Source organism: Pseudophryne corroboree, chromosome 6 (assembly GCF_028390025.1).
Source record: "Pseudophryne corroboree isolate aPseCor3 chromosome 6, aPseCor3.hap2, whole genome shotgun sequence".
Taxonomy (NCBI): domain Eukaryota; kingdom Metazoa; phylum Chordata; class Amphibia; order Anura; family Myobatrachidae; genus Pseudophryne; species Pseudophryne corroboree.
The window spans coordinates 449,497,974-449,515,858 of NC_086449.1; positions in this window are offsets into that span (position 1 = coordinate 449,497,974).

The window sequence follows — 17,885 nt, forward strand, 5'->3', positions numbered from 1 at the left end:
GATCGGGGCCGGAGCTGACCTCAGAAGCCCTCCCTTTAAGCACCTGGTCCCTCCTGCGTTTCTCTGGACACTTATTAAAAATGGTCAGTTACCACTCACAAACGGCCTCTTCCTGTCAGTCACCTTGTGATCGCTCATGCAATAGCTTTTCTCGCACCATCCCGTCACTGCCCGGCGATCCACGTCGCTGCAGACCAACGCGCCTGTGCATTGCGGTGCATATGCATGCGCAGTTCAAACCTGATCGCAGGCTGTATGAAAATGGAGACTAGCGATCAGTTCTGAATTAGGCCCTATGTCCCTCCTGGAGAGGGTCATGTTGGGAGGTATGGTATTGTGCTGTTGTTTGCATAGTCAAATACGGTGTTTTCTATCAACTTTCATCAGCATAACATTTAACTCACTGGTAGCCTGTATTAATTAGCCATAGTATTTCTTTACATGCAATCTAGGGTCAGCTGTGCTAGTCAATGGGCATTCATATACACACATTGTTCAAAACATTAAGTGTTTGTTAATGATCATGAGAACAACACCAGTAAACAAGTATTTGAATGTTTATCTTTAACAATTGCAACTTTTTTACGCTCTAAGCCTAAATCCCGTCTTTCTCTAACACACCATGAACCACAAATTTGTTTTTCTTCATTGTACTCCAGTTGTTGGATAATCTGCTGGATTGCGTTTTCTCAATTTTGCGTTCCGTGCTGAATAAGGTCCATTATCTGGAATTATATCAACAAAATGTAGCACACTTGTACTTGGCCTTTCACCTTTTTCAACCTCCCGATCAACCGGATGACCTATCAATAAAAGTGCATAAGTGAATTCCAGCTGTTGTTTTCTATTTTTGTTACCAAAACATGTAATTTCCAAGATTTTGCCATCATGTTTGAAAGAGTATTGGAGAAAACTGGCCACCACCACTTATTTGAGTGAATACCAAGTCTATAATTGCCTAAAGCGTTAAAATGAAGGTCAATACCTCCCATGTTGGTCTTATAATTCTTTATCAGCAATGGAACATTAATGGTGACATGCTTTCTTTGCCCACAATCATAACATATGGCTGTGGCTAGTGTTTCAACAGTTGAATGATTTGTCAAAATTGTAACAGCATTCTCTTTCCATCTGACCAAAATAATCTCCTTTACATTGTCGTATAATGCAATGTAATCACCTTTCTTCATTTTCTCAGTTAACTGAGCACCACCAACTCAATTGCCTGAGCAGTACCTGAAATAATAAATATAAAGACAGATGAAGACTGAATAGGCATGAGGTTAAATAAGAATCCTGTTTTTTTCTGATTGGCTGGATATGACAGCCTTGTTACTGGGAAAATTAAGCTGGATGGTGTGTTGTTGTCAATCAAAAGCTTGATCCAATTAGGGCTAAGGGGGTGTTGATGTTGTGAAAGGTTATTTAAGGAGGCAGTTTTGTGAAGGCATCAGAGGCGTAACTAGGGTTTTTGGAGCCCAGGGCAAGATCAATAATGGCGCCCCCCCCCAAAAAAAAAAAATAATAATATTTTTTTCTTAATAAAAATAATAAATTAATAAAATGATAATAAAAAAAAAATACAAAAGGAAAGTATGTCAGACGCCACCGGTGTCACTGCATATAAAGATGTCAGGGTGTGTATGTATGTGTATGTAGGTGCAGTGGTCGAAGTTTAATTTTTGAAGGTGGAATGAAAGAGTGCAGATAGCAATTATGCGCGCGCCGAAGGCGCGCGCGCTCCGAAAAAGGGGCGTGGTCACTTAAAAGGGGCGTGTCCTTCAGTGTAGTAGGACCCCTTATACTATCTAGTACTGGTGCCCCTTTCACATTATAGCACACGGTATGAGCCGAAATTCACATTATAGCACACAGTATGAGCCGAAATTCACATTGCCCCACACGGCATGAGCCGAAATTCACATTATAGCACACAGTATGAGCTGAAATTCACATTACCCCACATGGTATGAGCCAAAATTCACATTATAGCACACGGTATGAGCCGAAATTCACATTATAGCACACGGTATGAGCCAAAATTCACATTACTCCACATGGTATGAGCCAAAATTCACATTTCCCCACATGGTATGAGCAGAAATTCACATTACAGCACACGGTATGAGCCGAAATTCACATTACAGCACACGGAATGAGCCAAAATTCACATTACCCCACATAGTATGAGCCGAAATTCACATTATAGCACACGGTATTAGCCAAAATTCACGTTACAGCACATGATATGAGCCAAAATTCCCATTATAGAGTTAGGGGATCCTACCCCCAGAATTAACATGGCCTGTGGGGCACTATGATGAGGGGAGCCCACCCCCTTAATAGACTAATTGCAGAGTTTAGCAGCGGAAGGGCTGCAGCGGTTTCTCACCCCAAGCTGCGGCGCTTCTGCCACCTCCGACACTCCACATCTTCAGCACCACCCGGGATGCAGAGCACCGCACCGGGTATGCACCCTTTTCAGTGTGGCCTGCTGCGCTCCGAAGGGGTTCTTGTTTCATGCTGCAGGATCCCGATGTGCGCCTTCCTCCCCGCTGTTACTGTCACGGTAAGCATTAGTATCGTTTACCACAGAGGCCATTTTCTGAGGCATATGTGTTAAACCTCAGGAACTGAGATGCCCTTCTCACCATACAGCTGTGTGGCCGAGCCGGGCGGGGGGACAGCCAGCAGCAGCATGCCGGATATCAGCAGCAGAGGGTGCGGGCTGTACATACTTGAGGCAGCTGGATATTCAACAGTGCTGAAAGCCTCCGGAGCCCGCACCCCCGGAGCTGCAGTACACCGGCAAAGGACACCCATCCCCCGAACCCTGCGAAGCCCAAAGCCGGAGATCAGCAGCATGTTGAACGCGGAAGCAGAAGCTGCTTATTGCCGGTCAGCATGCTGCTGATCTCCGGCTTTGGGCTCCGCATGTGCATTACAGCCCCCACCCTCGGCTGCTGATATCCGGCATGCTGCCCCTGCTGCTGGCTTTCCACCCGCCCGGCTCGCCCACCCAGCTGGATGGTGAGTGAGAAGGGCATCTCAGTGCCCGTGGTTTAATACATATCTCTCTTCGGTAAATGGCCATTAGTACATCCCACACACACTGATTACACACACACAGACTGGCCACCCCCAAATCCTACACACACCCACTCAGACTACACACACACACATTCTCATACTTTCCTCTCCCCCACACACACACACTGGACTGCAAAAATTTACACACACTGACACTGTTCCACACACACACAATTAACACACACTCACACTGTCCCACACACACAATTAACACACACGCACACTGTCCCACACACCAGTGGCGTGCGGTGAGGTCAGTGGCGTGCGGTGAGGCACTACAGCCATAATGTCTGCCGAATCCTGTCGATGAACCCTACCGCCACCGAGCCAATGCCCGCCACTGCCTCTGAGCCGATGCCCGCTGCCACCACCAATGGCTTACAAACTCGCCCACCATCAACTGACCCAGCCCTCCGCCACTAATTTGCAACTCAGTCCAAAGTCGCCAATGCCCGCTGCATGCCTGCTCATCATACTTATGATATATTGTACATTTTTATAGAAAAAAATAATAATCAGTGTTTGGGACTGGGAAGGGAGTGGGAGGAGGACATGAATGCAATTTTGTTGTCCAGGGTTTCCATTAACTTAATGGAGAAGGGTCTGAATGGGTTAAAAATGTAAAAAAAAACTGCGTGAGGTCCCCCTCCTAAGTATAACCAGCCTCGGGCCCTTTGAGCCGGTCCTGGTTGTTTAAATACTGGGAAAAAATTGGACAGGGGTTCCCCGTATTTAGACAACCAGCATCGGGCTCTTAGTCCGGTCCTGGTTCCAAAAATACGGGGGACAAAAGATGTAGGGGTCCCCCCGTATTTTTAAAACCAGCACCGGGCTCCACTAGCCAGGGACATAATGCCACAGCCGGGGGACACATTTATGTAGGTCCCTGCGGCCGTGGCATTACCCCCCCAACTAGTCACCACTGGCCGGGGTTCCCTGGAGGAGTGGGGACCCCTTAAATCAAGGGGTCACCCCCCCTCCAGGCACCCAAGGGCCAGGGGTGAAGCCCGAGGCTGTCCCCCCCATCCGTGGGCTGTGGATGGGAGGCTGATAGCCATGCAAGTAAAAAAAGAATATTGTTTTTTGTTGTGGAACTACAAGGCCCAGAAAGCCTCCCCCGCTTGCTGGTACTTGGAGAACCTCAAGTACCATCATGCAGGGAAATAACGGGCCCGCCGGTACCTGTAGTTCTACAACAGAAAAAATACCCAAATAAAAACACAACTCACACACCGTGACAGTAAAAATTTATTAAAGCACACGGACACACTCACACATACTTATCTATATCCCACGCCGGTCACGTCCACTTGTCCAGTAGAATCCAATAGGGGTAGCTGTAAAAATGAGAGACACATTACTTACCTACATCCCACGCCGGTCACGTCCACTTGTCCAGTAGAATCCAGTAGGGGAATCTGTAAAAATGAGAGACAGATTACTTACCTACATCCCACGCCGGTCACGTCCACTTGTCCAGTAGAATCCAGTAGGGGAATCTGTAAAAATGAGAGACAGATTACTTACCTACATCCCACGCCAGTCACGTCCACTTGTCCAGTAGAATCCAATAGAGGTACCTGTAAAAATGAGAGACAGATTACTTACCTACATCCCACGCCGGTCACGTCCACTTGTCCAGTAGAATCCAATAGCGTTACCTGTAAAAATGAGAGACAGATTACTTACCTACATCCCACGCCGGTCACGTCCACTTGTCCAGTAGAATCCAGTAGGGGAATCTGTAAAAATGAGAGACAGATTACTTACCTACATCCCACGCCAGTCACGTCCACTTGTCCAGTAGAATCCAATAGAGGTACCTGTAAAAATGAGAGACAGATTACTTACCTACATCCCACGCCAGTCACGTCCACTTGTCCAGTAGAATCCAATAGCGTTACCTGTAAAAATGAGAGACAGATTACTTACCTACATCCCACGCCGGTCACGTCCACTTGTCCAGTAGAATCCAGTAGGGGAATCTGTAAACATGAGAGACAGATTACTTACCTACATCCCACGCCAGTCACGTCCACTTGTCCAGTAGAATCCAATAGGGGTACCTGTAAAAATGAGAGACAGATTACTTACCTACATCCCACGCCGGTCACGTCCACTTGTCCAGTAGAATCCAATAGCGTTACCTGTAAAAATGAGAGACAGATTACTTACCTACATCCCACGCCGGTCACGTCCACTTGTCCAGTAGAATCCAGTAGGGGAATCTGTAAAAATGAGAGACAGATTACTTACCTACATCCCACGCCGGTCACGTCCACTTGTCCAGTAGAATCCAGTAGGGGAATCTGTAAAAATGAGAGACAGATTACTTACCTACATCCCACGCCAGTCACGTCCACTTGTCCAGTAGAATCCAATAGAGGTACCTGTAAAAATGAGAGACAGATTACTTACCTACATCCCACGCCGGTCACGTCCACTTGTCCAGTAGAATCCAATAGCGTTACCTGTAAAAATGAGAGACAGATTACTTACCTACATCCCACGCCGGTCACGTCCACTTGTCCAGTAGAATCCAGTAGGGGAATCTGTAAACATGAGAGACAGATTACTTACCTACATCCCACGCCAGTCACGTCCACTTGTCCAGTAGAATCCAATAGGGGTACCTGTAAAAATGAGAGACAGATTACTTACCTACATCCCACGCCGGTCACGTCCACTTGTCCAGTAGAATCCAATAGCGTTACCTGTAAAAATGAGAGACAGATTACTTACCTACATCCCACGCCGATCACGTCCACTTGTCCAGTAGAATCCAATAGGGGTACCTGTAAAAATGAGAGACAGATTACTTACCTACATCCCACGCTGGTCACGTCCACTTGTCCAGTAGAATCCAGTAGGGGAATCTGTAAAAATGAGAGACAGATTACTTACCTACATCCCACGCCAGTCACGTCCACTTGTCCAGTAGAATCCAATAGGGGTACCTGTAAAAATGAGAGACAGATTACTTACCTACATCCCACGCTGGTCACGTCCACTTGTCCAGTAGAATCCAGTAGGGGAATCTGTAAAATGAGAGACAGATTACTTACCTACATCCCACGCCGATCACGTCCACTTGTCCAGTAGAATCCAATAGAGGTACCTGTAAAAATGAGAGACAGCTTACTTACCTACATCCCACGCCGGTCACGTCCACTTGTCCAGTAGAATCCAATAGCGTTACCTGTAAAAATGAGAGACAGATTACTTACCTACATCCCACGCCGGTCACGTCCACTTGTCCAGTAGAATCCAGTAGGGGAATCTGTAAACATGAGAGACAGATTACTTACCTACATCCCACGCCAGTCACGTCCACTTGTCCAGTAGAATCCAATAGGGGTACCTGTAAAAATGAGAGACAGATTACTTACCTACACCCCACGCCGGTCACGTCCACTTGTCCAGTAGAATCCAATAGCGTTACCTGTAAAAATGAGAGACAGATTACTTACCTACATCCCACGCCGATCACGTCCACTTGTCCAGTAGAATCCAATAGGGGTACCTGTAAAAATGAGAGACAGATTACTTACCTACATCCCACGCTGGTCACGTCCACTTGTCCAGTAGAATCCAGTAGGGGAATCTGTAAAAATGAGAGACAGATTACTTACCTACATCCCACGCCAGTCACGTCCACTTGTCCAGTAGAATCCAATAGGGGTACCTGTAAAAATGAGAGACAGATTACTTACCTACATCCCACGCTGGTCACGTCCACTTGTCCAGTAGAATCCAGTAGGGGAATCTGTAAAATGAGAGACAGATTACTTACCTACATCCCACGCCGATCACGTCCACTTGTCCAGTAGAATCCAATAGAGGTACCTGTAAAAATGAGAGACAGATTACTTACCTACATCCCACGCCGGTCACGTCCACTTGTCCAGTAGAATCCAATAGCGTTACCTGTAAAAATGAGAGACAGATTACTTACCTACATCCCACGCCGGTCACGTCCACTTGTCCAGTAGAATCCAGTAGGGGAATCTGTAAAAATGAGAGACAGATTACTTACCTACATCCCACGCCGGTCACGTCCACTTGTCCAGTAGAATCCAATAGGGGTACCTGTAAAAATGAGAGACAGATTACTTACCTACATCCCACGCCGGTCACGTCCACTTGTCCAGTAGAATCCAATAGGGGTACCTGTAAAAATGAGAGAGATTACTTACCTACATCCCACGGCGGTCACGTCCACTTGTCCAGTAGAATCCAATAGGGGTACCTGTAAAAATAAGAGACAGATTACTTACCTACATCCCACGCCGATCACGTCCACTTGTCCAGTAGAATTCAATAGGGGTACCTGTAAAAATTAAAATGATACTTACAAACTGCAATCCACAGGAGGAGAGAGAGAGAGAGAGAGAGAGAGAGAGAGAGAGGGGGGGGGGGGAGAGACTAACCTGCTGCTGGGGAGACCGGCACACACTGCAGGGCCACGACGGGAGGACGGAGCCGGCGGAGGAGGGGTAGAGCCGCACACCGCCGCTCCTGTCAGCGGCAGCGGAGGAGGATGGGGCGCACACTACAGACGCCAATAACCGCCGGGAAAATTACACACACACACACACACAATTAACACACACGCACGCACACTGTCCCACACACACAAATAACACACACGCACACTGTCCCACACACAATTAACAAACACGCACTGTCCCACACACACACAACACACTCACACTGTCCCACACACACACAATTAACACACACGCACACTGTCCCACACACACACAATTAACACACACTGTCCCACACACACACAATTGATACACACGCACACTGTCCCACACACACACAATTAACACTCACGCACACTGTCCCACACACACACAATTAACACACACTCAAACTGTCCCACACACACACAATTAACACATTCACACTGTCCCACACACACACAATTAACACACTCACACTGTCCCACACAATTAACACACACACACTGTCACACACACACACAATTAACAAACACGCACTGTCCCACACACACAATTAACACACTCACACTGTCCCACACACACACACACAATTAACACACACACACTGTCCCACACACACAATTAACACACGCACACTGTCCCACACACACAAACAGTCACACACACAATTTACACACACTCAAACTGTCCCACACACACAATTAACACACTCACACTGTCCCACACACAATGTCCCACACACAACACACACGCACACTGTCCGACACACACACACACACAAAAAATGTCCCGCACCCCCTTCCCGCTCACCTGCACTCACTGCTGTTCAGGGCAGGGGCCGCACGCCCCCCCCGAGGTCGCGCACGCGCATGCGCACACCTCCGCGGTCGCGATCGCGCACGCGATCGCGTACACACAGAAACAGTCACTTTGCAGGGGGGAGTAGGGGGAGGCTCCTGGCTGCCGCTGCCTGTCTATTGTGACAGGCACAGCAGCCGGGGAGACAGAGAAAGCGCAGCGGGTAGCGCCGGCGGAATCCCTGAAGCATGGGGCGAGTGGGCCGTGCAGGTGCCGGTGGCGCCCCCCTCTGTTGGGGCTGCCATGGCGCCCAGGGCACGTGCCCTGCTCGCCCCGTGCTAGATACGCCTCTGGAAGGCATCCTGTTGCTGGATTTTTCATTGGAGTTGGTTGTGTCCCTGGCTGTCTGTATCCAGATTTTGGCTAAGTGCATCCCCTGTCCTATTATTTTCCCTCATCTTGGTTTCCTTATTTTCCTTTCTCTGTCTTTACTCTCTCTGTTCCCCTCCCTTTTGTTTGTTTAGGGTATTTCAACCCCACTTTTTTGCATCCTGGCAGCATGCCTCATCCCCGCCGCTCGGCTGAACCCCCGCGCCAGCTGGCTAATCTCTCCCAGCTGCTGACGGCTGCTCTGTCTCAGGTAACCTCTCAGCAGCTCACTGCAGTGTCCCTGGCCATCCTTCCCTGCTGTCTCCCATCCCGAGGCTGTTACTGCGGTCGCCTCTCTCGCCCGGCCCATTGTTGCCCCGGATGAGCAGTTGTGTCCACGGCTACCTGCTGCAGCTTTGATTTTCTGCCCGCTGCCCTGCCTCACTCAGCATTTTATCTCAGGTCTTCTGGGGGCCTTGCTGGGGTGGCTCCAGCGTCTGTTAGTGCAACGGGCTGGTGGCCATTTTGGATATGGCAGCCATGATGGGGACCAGTCCTGGCTTGGGAGTGGGTCCCCTTCCTGCCATTGTTCTTCTCATCTGTTATCAATTTTTCAGCTGCTGTATCTTTGCCACCCCTCCCCCCCTCATGTGTGTTGCTTTGCTTTGGGTGGGTTTGGTGAGTGTCATTTTGCAGCACCCTCTTAATTTACCTATCACTTCATATGCTCACTGGCCGCAAGCATCCTGAAGCTCGGGGTATGTGCCCACTTTTATCCCGCTGCCTCTGTGACTCCCTCTGTGTCCAAGTCTGCAGAGTTTGCTGCATTCCATCCAGCAACTCCCTCTTTCCCTATTGGCCCTCTGCCTTTATGGGCCCCTCACCCTGCTTATATCCCCGCCACCTCTGGGGTTGCAGAGGTCCCCTCTTATGCCCCATTTGACTGTGTCCTCTCCTTTGGTGCCAGCCTCGGCATCCCAACCCCCCTGGTCTGCAGCCAGACCCTGTCCTGGTTTTGGTGGTTTTGCCTCCCCCCGTACCTCCATGCAAAGGGGGCAACCCCCTTCCCCTTTGAGCATGCTCCTGTTGCCACAGAACCCCTGCAGCCACCCTCCACCCCCTCCCTTGCTGTGCATTTAGTTTCAGTTGTTACTGCTATGGCCAGTGTTTTGGATGTTGCAGTATCATTGGGGATTGATGTTCTTGGGTGCATTGAGCTGGCCCCTCCTGTTGGAAGAGCAGTTGGCTTCTTTAGTTCTGGGTGTGGCTGGGATCAGTGAGTATGGATTGCTTGCTGCTTTGGATTCTGCATCTGCGTGTAGTACCTCTTCTATCTCTGGTTCACATTTGCAAGCTGGCTAGCTTGATTGCGCAGCATTTGCATAAGAATTTTGGCGCTGTATTGGTGCTGGTGCTATCTGCTGAGGTAAATGCATGCGTTCCTCCTGTGTTAGCTGGGGGCACTGATGCGGTGCATTGTGCCAACACAGCAATCCTGCAGGGTTTGCACAGGAGTGTTCAGGACAAGATCCACAAAGGGTGGTTTGTGGATTTTTTTCTCCCTCACTGATGAGATGAAGAAAGGATTGGCTAAGGCCAAGATGCAGAGCGGTGTTGGTGTGAAGGCGTATTGCTGTCACAATTTGTAGTTGAAAAGTATGCTGGTTTTTGCCACGTGTTATATGGAAACTCATCCCGACACTTAAATGTGCTCAAGTATATCTATTTGGTTCATTACAGGTTTTTGCTCTCTAGAGGATTGGCTTGGCGCGAGTACGATGTGGAGTTTAGTTGTAAGCATGACAAGGCATTGGCTATGCAATTTGAGGAGAAAGATGTCGAGGTTTGGCTGGAGGATTCATAGCAGTGTAAACCTCCCGCCAAAATAGTACATGCGAGCAAACCCCCTCTCTCAGCAGGCGGGGGTGGGGAAGTGTTTTGCTTTCAATGATTCCCATTGTCATCGCAGTGCTGCATGTAATTTTTGAAGCTCCTGTTGCTTGTGTGGGGGGAACAACCCGCCAAGGACTGCTGTCAGGCAAGTGCTGGAGCTTCCTAGCTAAGGCCCCCTCACTGATTTGTGTTGAACAGATGGCCCATTGGTTGGGGCATTATCCTGTTGTGTTTTGGAGAGTTTTACTTTTGGGTTTCATTTGCCGATTGTGGGTTTGCTGGCCATGCGGGCTCCTCGCAATATGAAGTCTGCTAGGGAGTTGCCTTAGGTTGCTCAGGCTAAGGTAGATGAAGAATTTCATTTGGGCAGTATGGCTAGTCCGTTCCCTACTGCACTGCTGCCTGATCTTTGTATTTCTTCCCTGGGGATTGTCCCTAAGAAGGCCCCTGGAAAGAACTTCCTTATTCAGCATTTATCTTATCCTCAGGGTGTTTCTGTCAAAGATGGCATTCCTGCTGTGGCTTGCAGGGTCATTTATCAGTTTTCTGAGGATGCTCTGGAACTTATTTGGGGTTTTGACTCTGGCGCATTATTAGCTAAGTTAGATATTGAGTCCACGTTTTGTTAATTGCCGTTTCATATGGATTCTTTTCATTTTATGGGTTTTAGACTTAATGGTGGCTTTTATGTTTATAAGTGTTTGCCCATGGGGTGTGCTGTTTCTTGTGCCTTTTTTGAGATATTAAGTTTGTTTTGTTTCTGCATTGATGTATTGTTGCGGGTATTGGGCATTTTGGCCTAGCGCACTATTTGGATGAATTTCTTTTCATAGGACCTGGTGGCAGTGACCTCTGTGCAGACGTCCTCTTTTCAGCTTAGGCTTTTGTTAATGTTTATGTGTCCCTGTTACCAGTGATAAGACTGAGGGCCCCTCTACATGCTTGTCATATTTGGGGATTGAGGTGGATACAGTGGCAGGCTGTTGTCGGTTGCCGGCAGACAAGGTTTTAAAGTTGCTTAGTCAGATTGTTCACCTTCGTGTTGTGAAATCCTTGTTGGGGGTCTGTTAATTTTGCTTGCCGCATCATTCCCATGTGGCGTGTTTTCTGTAGGAAGTTGGAAAAAGCTACAGTTGGGCTACCCTGCCGCATCATCATGTTCAATTGTGTTCAGCGATTAGGGCCTACCTGTGGGATTGGGCTAAGTTTTTGTCGCATTTCAATCGTGAGCAAATTAGGCCTGAGCTGCCTGTTGCTAATGCTACCTGGGGCATCTGGATTTGGGGCCTATTCCAACGGGGAATGTTGTGTGGCTTACTGGTTTGTGAAAAGTCTCACTGCTAATATGTTGCTTTTAGAGCCTTTTCTGATCATTGTGGCTGTTGAATTGTGGTCCGCGGCCTTGGCTAATCAGCATATTGTTTTTTGGTGTGATAATCTTGAGGTTGTACATGCAGTCAATAACCAATAGGCTTCTTCTCCAAAGGCTTTGCAGCTATTGTGGCATTTGGTTTTGCATTGTTTGGAGGTGAATATTCACATTAGGACTCATCACGTTCCTGGGGTTGATAATGATCTTTCATGCTTCAATTGTGCTCAGTTCTGTGAGCTGCTCTAGGAGCCTCTACATACAGTTGGGTTACCTTGCACTCCATTTGTCTGGCAGATTATTAGGCTGGCCTAGAGTCCCTGTCGCGTTAATCTTTTGTTAGGGAGCTGGGCAGCTTTAAGGCTTCTATGTCTGCAGCGCTGGTGGGAATTTCATTCTTTAGTCGGTTGCATGATATCTCGGATCCCACTATGTCTTTTATTATGTCCCGGTCATTTAAGGGTTGGGCTAGGGTACGCCCATCTTGTATGGATTTGCGCAGGTATATTAATTTTCAGCTGTTGCAAGCTTTGGTAGGCGTGGTTTTGAGAGTAGCTTTGGACTCTTTCGAGTTGTCTCAGTTTTATTTGTTTTTTTCAGATGCCATTTTCCGCACTTTCCACATTAATGAGCTTGTTGCTTCCAGTAGGGCATCTGTTTTTTTGGGTTTGCTTGTGGGTGATTTTTTTATGTGTGATTCATCAGTGCTTTGCAAGCTTTGTTCCTCCAAGACGGATCAATTGGGGAAAAGGCGTTGGGTTGTGCTTCCTGTGCATGCAGATGTGTTGATTTGCCTGGTTTCCCTTGCAGCGGCTTACCTTGCTGGTCGCCCCTCTAGTGGGCATCACTGGTTGGTTCAGGTGGATTTGTGGTCGTTCTCTCAATTTCAGTTTGCAGCAGTTATGTGCATTGCTTAGTTGCTTTAAGGCTGGATAGCAGTTGTTACAGTACTCATTCCTTTAGGATTGGGGCTGCAACTTCAGCTGTGGCTTCTGGGGCTTCAGCTTCTTCCATACAAGCTCTTGGAAGATGGAAGTCTTATGTGAACAAGTCTAATGTGGAGGGTAATATTTGTTTACCCTCCACTTGTGGAATGGTTAGAGTTCGACAAAAAGGGGTGTGAGAGGTGTTTTTTGTTTTTTCCTCCCGGGAGCCATGATTTGGCCCCTTTTGTCTTCACGGGAGTATGTTTTGTTTTGCCCCTTCACTCGGTTTGCCTGTCTCCCTTTTCTTGGCTAGGTGCCTTCTTACCTGTTATATTTTGATGTGTGTTTTTTTTTATGACATGGTTTTGGTGCGTTGGCTCATCAGTTAGGTTATTCTTTCTTTACAGCTGAAGAGGATCCTATTGGGCAGGTAAGTCAGGCATTTTTATCTTTATTGGGATGAGCAGCATGGGCTTGCCCGGCAGGCAGAGTTTTTGTTGGGAGGTCGCCAGGTGAGCTGGTTCAGTGTTAGGGGCCTGCATTGAAATGCATTGACGGCAGTGCTGTTTTTTGCAGTGGATCAATGGGTTGTACCTGAGTGGTTGGTTCTACATATCGATGGCAATGACATTGGTCATTTGAAAGGTGAGGAGCTGATTGTGCAATTGAGGGAGTTGCTGACAGATGTCAGGGCTTGCTGGCCGACGGTGCGTATTGTTTGGTCCGAGGTGGTACCTTCCTTGGTTTGGAGGGGCCCTCATAAGCCCAAGGCTTTGCACAGGGCGTGGAGAAAGGTTAATGTTGCAGACTCTCTCTTTGTCTTGTCAATTGGTGGAAAAGTTGATAAGCATAGTTTTTTGGGGGTCTGACCCCTCCCAGTTTTTCAGGTCTGATGGCGTACTTCTTAATTCATTAGGGCTTGGTTTATTAAGGTCATGTTATAATTTTTGGATCGATTTCCTTTTCTCGGTCTGGTTGTGGGCCAGCACCTCAGGGCGCCTGGCTGTGGTGGGACAGTGCCGCATCTCAGTGACTTTCTGGGATGCAATAGATCATTGTTTGGCCCCTACCCTCTAATTATTTGATGAGTTGTCCTGCTCTGTGTGGGGGACCTGTAGTCCCCCCCCCCCAGGAATTAGTATAATGGATGAGACTGGAACTGAGATTGCAGCTTCTCCTGGCCACCTTTTCCTCGTAGGTAATTATAATTGAATAAAAAGCTTTAAGCCAAGCTATTACTGTGTACATGTCATTATTTCATGTATGGATAACTTTTTTCTTAAGGTGTTTACATTTTGTTGGTATGTTATGTTAAGGTCATGTAATGGCCATTAAGTTAAATAGTTAAAGGTTGAATGTGATTTAGTACTACAAGGTTTAATGGTTTAATAAGGAATAAACCAATGGAGCTCTTAAAGTGATTTCATTGGCAGTATTTTTTGGGAATTGACTGATATATTTATAATTTTATTGACTGTCATATTATTCAGGATACACATTAGATGATAAGGTAAGAAGAAATTATCGAAAAAAAATGGTGATATGATAGCGATTCTACATTTTGAAGCAAAGCGAGAACAACATCAGCTCCAAGCCCACTGGTTTTGTCATGTTGTGTAAAAGTACCTCCATACAATAAAGTTTGGTACAAGTAACCATTTGCAGAACACAGACACCAGGCTTTGAATCCAAATCTGATAGGCTTTTTGTGAATGAACATTTTACATGAGTGAAGACCGAAATAGGGGATCATTTACTCATCTATCAACAAATTGAGAGAAAATACACCAAACTGTATGAACTGCTTATTTGCTGAATCAATGAATGGTCTAATCCAGTGGTTCCCAAACTTTTTCTTTTTTTAGAGTATCAAAAAAATTTTCACAGCACCCCTAATCCAAAAGTTTCTTATTGAGAAATTTTGAAAAAACATATTAATTAAATTGTGATTATATGTCACTCGTAGGCCTAGTTATGTGGTGAGGGACAGGATTTGCTTCTGTTTGACCACATATTTTATGATTGGCAGTCACCAACACTGGTTTTGCCTATCACATTGACCATAAATAGTTTGAATTGGTCCTGAACCACAAACCCAAGGCATGCTGCAAGTGTTTGAGAACCACTGGTCTAATCTAGTCTTAGCTAAATAAATATATATAAATATAATACAGTAAAGCTGGCTATACACTGTCGAAGTCAAAAATATTATAAGCACATTCATCACACACAAACACCACACAGATGGCCTCCATGCGGGTGCTTGTTCTGCCGTACGTGCGCATACTCACAAGCTACATATAATCGCTTGCGCAGTCTTGCGTGTTAGCGCGCGGTATGAGTAATTATGGTAGCATATGCATTCGCATGGAAAAGCCACAAAGACATATCTCATATTTAATTCAGATAGCACATAATTTGCACATAGTCTGCACGCACCAGACCAGCGAGTTTCATTTGTTTAAAAGGTACAACAACAGAGGGATTCGACTTTACAGATATGAGGGAACAGAATTAGGTTATTAGGTGGTGTTTGGTATCCAGCTGTACAGTATTTTAAGAGCAATATTCCAGTAGCAGTTTGCAGAAGATAGCACGCTCCTGCGCATATCTATGTGCAAGAACAGAATATTAATATCACACTGTATTTACTGTACTCTGATATTCGGCAGGAACCCAGTGGATAACACCTGCAAGTGCACATGGACCAGGCATCGCCCACCTATTCAAACCAACCTATGACCCCTCCTGTACTGTAAATGACCAGCCCTTTGACCTATGGGTGAAGAGAGTACAGATTCCATTGTTTCATGATTTGGACTAATGTATAAAAGCCACGCTGCCTGGCCGGTCAAACACATTCTCTGAAGGTCATCTTTCCAGATAGACTGAAGACCGGAACCGGGTGGCGCTGGTGAACAAACATATGTATCATTGATTGTAGCCTCTTCTCTTATTTTGATTGTATTATTGTTGTAACTCCCTTTTAGTAAATAACTGTTGGTGGGTCGGATCCCAACATTTTAAATACAATTGGTGTCGTGTTCCTTTCCTGCTAGGGTACTCTGTGCTTACAGCGTGATGGCGTGCGCACGCATCGTGTACGCATCTGTTAGGGGTTTTACACACACATGCTTAGCGGTCGCAGCGGCCTGCACAAATATAAGTTTAAGGTATTGCTTTTTCTTCCTGAAAGTGAATCAGCATTAACAACACCTAAAGATTTTTCTGTCCAATCTGGCTGGTTGGAATGAAAACCTGGTAATGGATGAAAGCAAATGGCATGTAACCATTTGCTTCTAAATGCTGTAAAACTGACAAAAAGTTCATTCAGACAAATTGGTTAAATCAAATGGATTTAACCAATTTGTCTGATTGACCATTTTTGTCTGTTTTCCAGTGTTTGGGAGCAAATGGTAATTGCCATTTGAAAATCTGGTAAAATCCATTACCAGATTTTCATTCCAACCAGCCAGATTGGACAGATAAATATTTTTACTCTATTTTCTTTTATTTTTATTTTCTAAGCATGCAACTCCAAACTAACATGCATTTTTTTTAAATAACAAATATATAACATAAATACACTGCTCAAAAAATAAAGGGAACACTAAAATAACACATCCTAGATCTGAATGAATGAAATATTTTTATTAAATACTTTGTTCTTTACATATTTGAATGTGCTGACAACAAAATCACACAAAAATGATCAATGGAAATCAAATTTATTAACCCATGGAGGTCTGGATTTGGAGTCACACTCAAAATTAAAGTGGAAAATCACACTACAGGCTGATCCAACTTTGATGTAATGTCCTTAAAACGGGTGGTATTCATGTGACCGGCGGTCGGGTGACCGACAGTCACATGACCTCCTCCACCATGCCGAGCGCTCACTATCCCGATGGTCGGCATGCCGACCAACAGGGACTATTTCCACTCGTGGGTGTCCACGACACCCATAGAGTGGGAATAGAACCCGTGGCGACCGCAGGTCACCACCGAGCCCGCAAGGGGCTTGCTGCACTCGCCCCTCCCCGCCGTGATCCCAGTGTCGGTATGCTGCCGGGATCCCGGCGTCGGTAAGCTGACCGGTGGTCAGGAGACCGCCGGTCAGCCGTACTACACCCCCTTAAAACAAGTCAAAATGAGGCTCAGTAGTGTCTGTGGCCTCCACGTGCCTGTATGACCTCCCAACAATGCCTGGGCAAGCTCCTGATGAGGTGGGGGATGGTCTCCTGAGGGATCTCCTCCCAGACCTGGACTAAAGCATCCGTCAACTCCTGGACAGTTTGTGGTGCAACATGGCGTTGGTGGATGGAGTGAGACATGATGTCCCAGATGTGCTCAATTGGATACAGGTCTGGGGAACGGGCGGGCCAGTACATAGCATCAATGCCTTCGTCTTGCAGGAACTGCTGACACACTCCAGCCACATGAGGTCTAGCATTGTCTTGCATTAGGAGGAACCCAGGGCCAACCGCACCAGCATATGGTCTCACAAGGGGTCTGAGGATCTCATCTCGGTACCTAATGGGAGTCAGGCTACCTCTGGCGAGCACATGGAGGGCTGTGCGGCCCCCCAAAGAAATGCCACCCCACACCATTACTGACCCACTGCCAAACCAGTCATGCTGGAGGATGTTGCAGGCAGCAGAACATTCTCCTTGGCATCTCCAGACTCTGTCACATCTGTCACATGTGCTCAGTGAGAACCTGCTTTCATCTGTGAAGAGCACAGGGTGCCAGTGGCGAATTTGCCAATCTTGGTGTTCTCTGGCAAATGGCAAACGTCCTGCACGGTGTTGGGCTGAAAGCACAACCCCCACCTGTGGACGTCGGGCCCTCATACCACCCTTATGGAGTATGTTTCTGATCGTTTGAGTAGACACATGCACAATTGTGGTTTGCTGGAGGTCATTTTGCAGGGCTCTGGCAGTGCTCCTCCTGTTCTTCCTAGCACAA